We start from the raw sequence: 6,963 nt of genomic DNA, 5'->3' as shown, positions 1-6,963 counted from the left end.
ATTCGAGGAGAGGTTCATAAAGGGACTCTATAAAGCAGCAGTTCTCAACCTGTGGGTTGCAACCCCTTTGGGGGTCGAACGACCCTTTCACAGGGGTCGCCTAAGACCATTGGAAAACAAAAAGATGTTTACATTACGATTCATAACAGTAACAAAATGACAGTGATAGAGTAGCAACGAAAGCAATTTTATGGTTGGGGGTCACCACAACATGAGGAACTGTATTAAGGGGTCACGGCATTAGGAAGGTTGAGAACCGCTGCAAAGGTATGGCAGGGTTTGGGGGCAGCAACAAGGAATAGTGCAGTCTGTCAGGGCTTGGAAGAGTGTGGGCCTGAAGGAGTTAGGAAGAGAGCAGTTATCAGGACCTGAGGGAATACCTGTGTGGAAAGGGCGCCTGAGGGACACAGATAACTTGCAGGGACTGGACAGAGAGGGAGCCGAGGGAATAAATACTCTGACCTCAGCATCCCCTTGCTCTCTGATCTCCTGCTAGGCCTCCCATTGGCCAAACTCAGATGTAAGCCAGAGGGCACAGGATCCTGTGGATTTAACCTCCAAGGATTAGCCTCCTGGAGTGGAGAGTGGGGGAGAAGGGTGGAGTAGATCTGGAGGGACAAATGGCAGAGATACAGCACAGGATCCATACCCATTGGGCCTCTTTAGAATGTAAGTGACAGATATATCAGTGTGAAATGGCTTAAGTCAAACGGGAATATCTCAGGTCACCTAACTGGAAACCCCAGGGGTAGGGTCGAAGGCACAGTTTGATCATTGCTCAAATGATAGCCAGGAACCTGTTTCTAATCATCTCTAAATTCTGTTTTCCTTCATATGTCAACTTTACTCTCAAGCTATATATAGGGGCAAGGTGGTGGCAGTAGAGAGTAAAGGAGGGGATGATCCCAGAGGAAAACTGGTTCTTTACAAAGAAGAAATGCGAGCAGAAGCTGGGTGGAAATGTTACACATGTCCACTACCGCTTATGTGTGGGTGCTCATGGTCGATAAACTCGGGTAACAGGATTGGTACTGCTGAGGCCACATGAGCAAGCTCCTCTTCTTTCCTGAGGCCTGTTGGGGGACTATAGGTGACTCAGCCACCCATTGCCATCTCGGCACTGAAGGGATTGATTACCTAACCCAGTGCCCCCATCAGACAGGTAGCAAAACAGGCCCAGTGAGAAGGGCTTTGTGCAATACCATGCAGTTAACGTCAAGGCCAGGACTTGAACTCAGGTCATACAATCTGTCTTCCACATGACTTCTTTTTTTTTTTTAATTAAAAAAAAATTTTAAATTTTCAGTTACAATTGACATACAAAATTATATCAGTTTCAGATGTATACTACAGTGATTAGACATTTGTATAACTTACAAAGTGATTACCCAAATAAGCACATGACTTCTTTTTAAAAAAGAAATAAGAAACACCCCTAGGTAGTATTTGGATGAAAACAAGGAAGGAGGGAAGGAAGGAAGAAAAGGAGGGAGGGAAGGAGAGAGGGAGGGGAAAAAAGCCACATTGGTAATAAATTAGNGGCTCTCATCCCAGTTGCTAGCCTACACCTCTCATCGTCTGGTTCATTTCATGAATGCATGTAGTATATCTAGCCCCAAAGACTGTATGTAGACTCTGGAAGGCTGAGCCGTGTCCAGCCCCAGAGCTCCGCATCAAGGCGCGCCGACCTCTGCGGCTCTGGTCAGCAGGAGGCGCTGCCGGGCAGGCCAACACCTGAGCTCCGCCTGCACCGCTACCCCGGTGCTCAGCTCACCAGCCCCCAAACAGAGGTGGTCCCTGAACCCCGGCCAGGCGGAGGCACGTAGTTCGCGGAAACACACGAGTTTCCAGGCGACAATTGTCCGCCTCGTTTTGATAGAGAAGGGTTGGCCTGTCGGGGAGAGAATAGGAGAAAAAGCCTCTCTTCGTTCCAAGACCCCACTCCCCAGATAGGCGTCACGAACGTTTTGTAGCTGTTTCTTAAAGGGGCTTAATTCAGCAGGTGAAAGCGCTCAGCCGATTTCTTTCTTTCCTGCCACCGCCCTTTCGAACGGATTCTGTGGACTCATACTGTTCCTGGATGAAATTTCGGCAGGTTCCCTAGCTTCTCTGAGAGTCTCCCATTTATTGTCAGGTAATTTCAACTCATGAATAGGCAGGCCAATGTTATTGCAAAACTCCACCCCTCCTTCCCCCATCCCATTCCGGCCATCTCTGGCGGGGACGCCTGCTGCCTGGGGAGGGGACTGGGCAGCACTCTCTCCTCCCTCACCTTGCACTTTTGCTTCCCCTGGGTGGAGAAGTCTAACTACACCAGAGCCCTCTAAGCGTGGCAGGCTCCAAATGCTGACACTTTCTATCAGGGCCACTTTGATGGGCTCCTTGGAGACCCACCACACCATTCACCTGCAGTACCCCTGGAACAGTGAGGGTGCCTTCTCCTTCCGGCTGCTTATGCATCCTCCCTCACACTTCCAGCCTCATTCTGCTGGGGTCCCCTCACACTGAAATGGAAGCCCTCTTCCATAGGATCCTTTTCAAGAAGGCCTACATTCTGCACCTTTCTGTGGGCCCTACATGTGCCCTATAGGACACACACACACACACACACACACACACACACACACACACACTTGCACTCACCAGCTCTCACCAGATTCACCAGATTCCAGACCCCCAGAGTCCCACCTCTAAGACTCCCCAAATTGTTCTTCTAGCTTCTCCCCCCTGGTTTGAAGTGAGGGGGCAGCAGCTCCTTCTGCTCCTTGGTGGGGTGCAGGTTGGAGGACCGGCAGAATGGGTGCACCGACAACTCTCCCCAAAGAGATTTTCCTCCCAAGTTCCTGGGGAATTTGGGCTTTCTCTGTAGCGGGCAGGTGGGTGAGGAGGTGGGGTGGGTTTTAGCTCTGCCCTCCCTCTCACGTGGTCCTGCAAAGGTGGTCTAGCCTCTCACTTTAGGGCCAGCAGCTCCAGCGTTGTTTCTGCTTGTGGGGCTTCAGCTGAAATTCTGAGGTGACTGGAAAAGTCTTTGTTTACATCTGATTACTTTCCAGCCTTTACCTGAGAGCCGCGCCTCTAACCTCAACCCAAAGGAGATCTCCCCAGATGATCCACCCCAAACACAAATCTGACGTCACTCCCCTGTGTAGAACTCTCTCCAGCCACTAGCTCTTGTAGGTATGCTGCATTTCAGCAACTGGCTTTACAGACACTTCCCGAACCTCGTGCTTTCTCTGACACCTATGCCTTTCCTTCTACCAGAAGACTTCTAGNATTTTAATCTTTCCTTAATCTTCCTTGCAGAGTTGCAGTGAAAATCAATGAGATAATGCTTATGAAATATAGGTTACTTTTTATTACCATTCCCCACTCTGGGGATCCTTGGGGTTAAAAGGCCTATGGGCTGATGAACTTGGGGAGTAGGGGGCACACCTGGCATCCAGTCATTGTCTGAATCCCTGCAGTTAAGGTCAAGCTGAGCAATTCTAACCTCTACCCAGAAGCTCTGGCTGCCTCTTCCCTCCAGAGAGGAGCCTGCTGGGTCTGGGGCAGTTCACGGGGAGGGCTTCAAATAAAAGCCCAGCCATGCCTCCTCCCTATAAGGTCTCCAGGGATGGGCACCTGTGCCCGTCCTGCTTGGCACTGATTCTATGCTGCTTTTTAGATTCCTCCCAGAAACTCCATAGGGGCGATACAACTCCCATTTTTGAAGTGAAGAATGTGAGGCTCCCAGAGTTAAAGAGACTTGCTTCTAAATAAAGAATTCCCGAGGTAGAGTAGGGAACATCTCTGGGGGAAAGAGGCACATATCGATTGATTATGAAGTTGATTCATTGAGGCACTTGCGTTCTCTGGAGTTTATAATGTGGCCTTTTCCTCCAGAGGCTGCCTCAGCCAAAGATGATGAAAAGGAGATATTCTTCCTTGTTCTCCTGTCATAGACCACCTTCTTTCAGTTCCTCCTGTAACCCAGCACCATCCTCCTACCTCAGGGCCTTATGTACCCCTCTCTACCTCACTTTCCTTCTCCTTCTTCATACCTGGGAAGGCTTCACAGCCCATGCTCCCCGCTAATGAGCCCACCACTACTTGTATGCTCTCATAGGTTCTTGCTTTTTCCGCTCAGAGCACCGGTCATGCTGTGTAACCACATATTTATTTGTGTGGCTATTCAATACACCCGTGTCCCCACTGGTTGTGAGCTCCATGAGGCCAGCTCTTGTCCCCTAGTTCACTACTCTTTTCCCAGCGTCTGGCACCACAGTCAACACATAGTAGGCGCTCAGATATCTGTGTCTAAAGGGGAATTGTGCTACCTGCTACCTGTGTTGTTCTGAAGATTAAACGGAACAGAGCTCTCCAAAGTGCAGGCCCAATGTCAGGCCAGTCTGCTCCAGCCCTGGACCATTCACTAAAGACCTGGATACTTCTCAAGTGGGTGTAGAGCAGAGGGAAGGGGAGAGGGTCCTTGTGGGTTGGCTGGGGTCCCCCTTGCTGTGGGACTCACAAAGAGAGCCTTGTGTGGGAGTGGTGGCAGGATGCCTTGTGAGACAGCTGGGCCCAGGGCTGCCAGGCCTGGGCTGGGCTTGGCTGGGCACTCAGCCACAGGCAGCCCTCTGAGGGCCCTTTCATCTGAGTCCCAGCTGCCACTTGGCTGGCTGGCCCAAAGCCCAGCTGCCTGGGGAGGAGAGGGGCTGGAGGCTTTGTCTCAGGAAGAAGAACAAAGAATGGGGTGAGTAGGAGGGGGGCAGCGGGAAGCAGCGCTTGCTCTTGGAGTCAGGCCAAAGGGAAACAAGATGCAGTCACAGGCAACACCAAGGCGCTGTCTGAATTCTTTTGTTGCCATAGCATCCAGCAACACAGGACTGCAGAGACCATCTGAGAAAACATCCCAACCGCCACCATGTTATAGGTGGAAACCAGGGGCCCTGAGAGGGGCAGGGACTTGCCCAAGGTGACATACAAACGGCAGAGCCAGAACTGTAGTAGAATCTTGGTCTCTTCTTTCCTGGTGCTGAAGGACTCTGAAAGAGCCGCTTCATCTCTGGGTGCCTCAGGGTCCTCAGACATAAAGTGGAGATGATAATTTCTATTTTGAATGGTGAGGGTCAAATGTCCTAATGGATATGAAAAGAAGAGGAAGATCATTTGAGTTGGGTTTTGAAAGCTATGTAGGAGTTTTCCAGAGACAATGAGCTGGTAGGGAAAGGTATTCTGAGCCGAAGGAACAGCATAAAGAAAGGCAGGACAGCATGGGAGTGCAGGTTGCATTTCAGGGCAGCTGGAGCTGGGGAGAAATAGGAAATGGGGCTAAAAGCCCAGGCTTCTTGGAACTGTGCACTATCTCTCCAAGTGTCCCCCTTTTTATAGGATGATGACCCTTCAGAACTCAGCCTTCCTGTGGAATCATCCTGACCCATGCAGCTGATCAGCCCACTGGGGGGAGTCAGACGATGCAAGGGGAAGTGGGGATGAAGGCTGTACAGAGCCTGAGGGAGGCTCCCCAGCCCAGACACAGCAGGCAGGGAAGCCTGCCTTGAGGAGATCACAGCTGCCTCCCCAACATTCAGTTTCATTTGCAGAGTCACAATGTTCAAGGTACATACTTTTCCAGTGTCTTAGTCCCTTCAGGCTGCTATAACAGAAATATTATAAACCAGGTAGCTTCTAAACAACAAACACTTCTTTTTCACAACTCTGAAGGCTGGAAGTCCAAGATCATGGGGTTGGTAGATTTGATGTCTGGTGAGCGTCCACTTCCTGGTTCATAGATGGCCATCTTCTTACTGTGTCCTCATAGGATGAAAGGAAGGAGCTAGGGAGCTCTCCAGGGTCTATTATATAAGAGCATTAGTTCCATTCATGAGGGCTCCATCCTCATGACCTCCCAAAGGCCCCACCTCCTAATAACCATCATATTGGGCATTAGGTTTCAATGTATGAATTTTAGCGGGACACAAACATTCCAACCATAGCTGATACAAAACAATTCTTCATAGTCACAGACAGAGAATTTTGGAGTGAGAAAGATATGGAGTCTAAGCTTGGCTCTGCCAGTTACCAGCTGTGTAGGCTTTTAGCCATTCCCTTAACTTCTCTGAGCTTCATTTCCCTCATTTGTAGAGTAAGTCTAACTACTTGGAAGGGTTGGTACAAGTGTCTGCGTTCAATGCAGGTGCTCAGCACATGGTCATTTTGCTTCCATTTCCCTCCTTTGCTCAGCACAGCTGACCCCTGTGCTGGGAAGAATCCCCTGCAGGTTCTCAACAAACCTCTCCCTCCTTGAAGACCCAGTTTACATGCCACCTCTTTCATGAAGACTTCCCGAGTCCCCCAAATTGAAAAGCTGACTTCCTCCTAGAATGTCTTGTGTTGTCATATGGTATTGCCTTTTTCTTTCCTCTTTTATACTTTTTTTTTTTTTTGGAAAGCTTATAAGACTTTATTTGAGCCAAACTGACGACAATTGCCGGGAAGCAAAGTCTCAACGGATTGAGAAAATGCTCTGCCTCTTTTATACTTTTTCATGTTCACTGAAACTACTGACATGATATAAAGATATACTGTATTTCCCCATGTATAAGGTGTACCGTTTTTTGAAAAATTTGTGGCCTAAAAACTGGGTGCATCTTAAACGGTGGTTGTATGAGCACAAAAACAAGAGTGAAAAAAGTGGGAAATCCAAGTAAAAAATTCTACAACCACTGTATAAGACGCACCCAATTATTAGACCCCAAATTTTTTGAAAAAGGATGCGTTTTATACAGGGGGAATTACAGAGTCTCCCTTCTCCATTTCTACCCCCACACTACTGAATAACCAATGGTAACACCCAGTATGTATCATTTTACACCTTACATTCTGATAATATGCTGAGATAAATACATGTAAATTTATACATGAGATTTGTTGTGCTTGTGTTTTTACACAAATGTATTCCCACTGTACACACTGCTCTGACAT

Source organism: Hipposideros armiger, unplaced genomic scaffold (genome assembly GCF_001890085.2).
Source record: "Hipposideros armiger isolate ML-2016 unplaced genomic scaffold, ASM189008v1 scaffold_556, whole genome shotgun sequence".
Lineage (NCBI taxonomy): Eukaryota > Metazoa > Chordata > Mammalia > Chiroptera > Hipposideridae > Hipposideros > Hipposideros armiger.
This window is presented reverse-complemented; position numbering follows the sequence as displayed.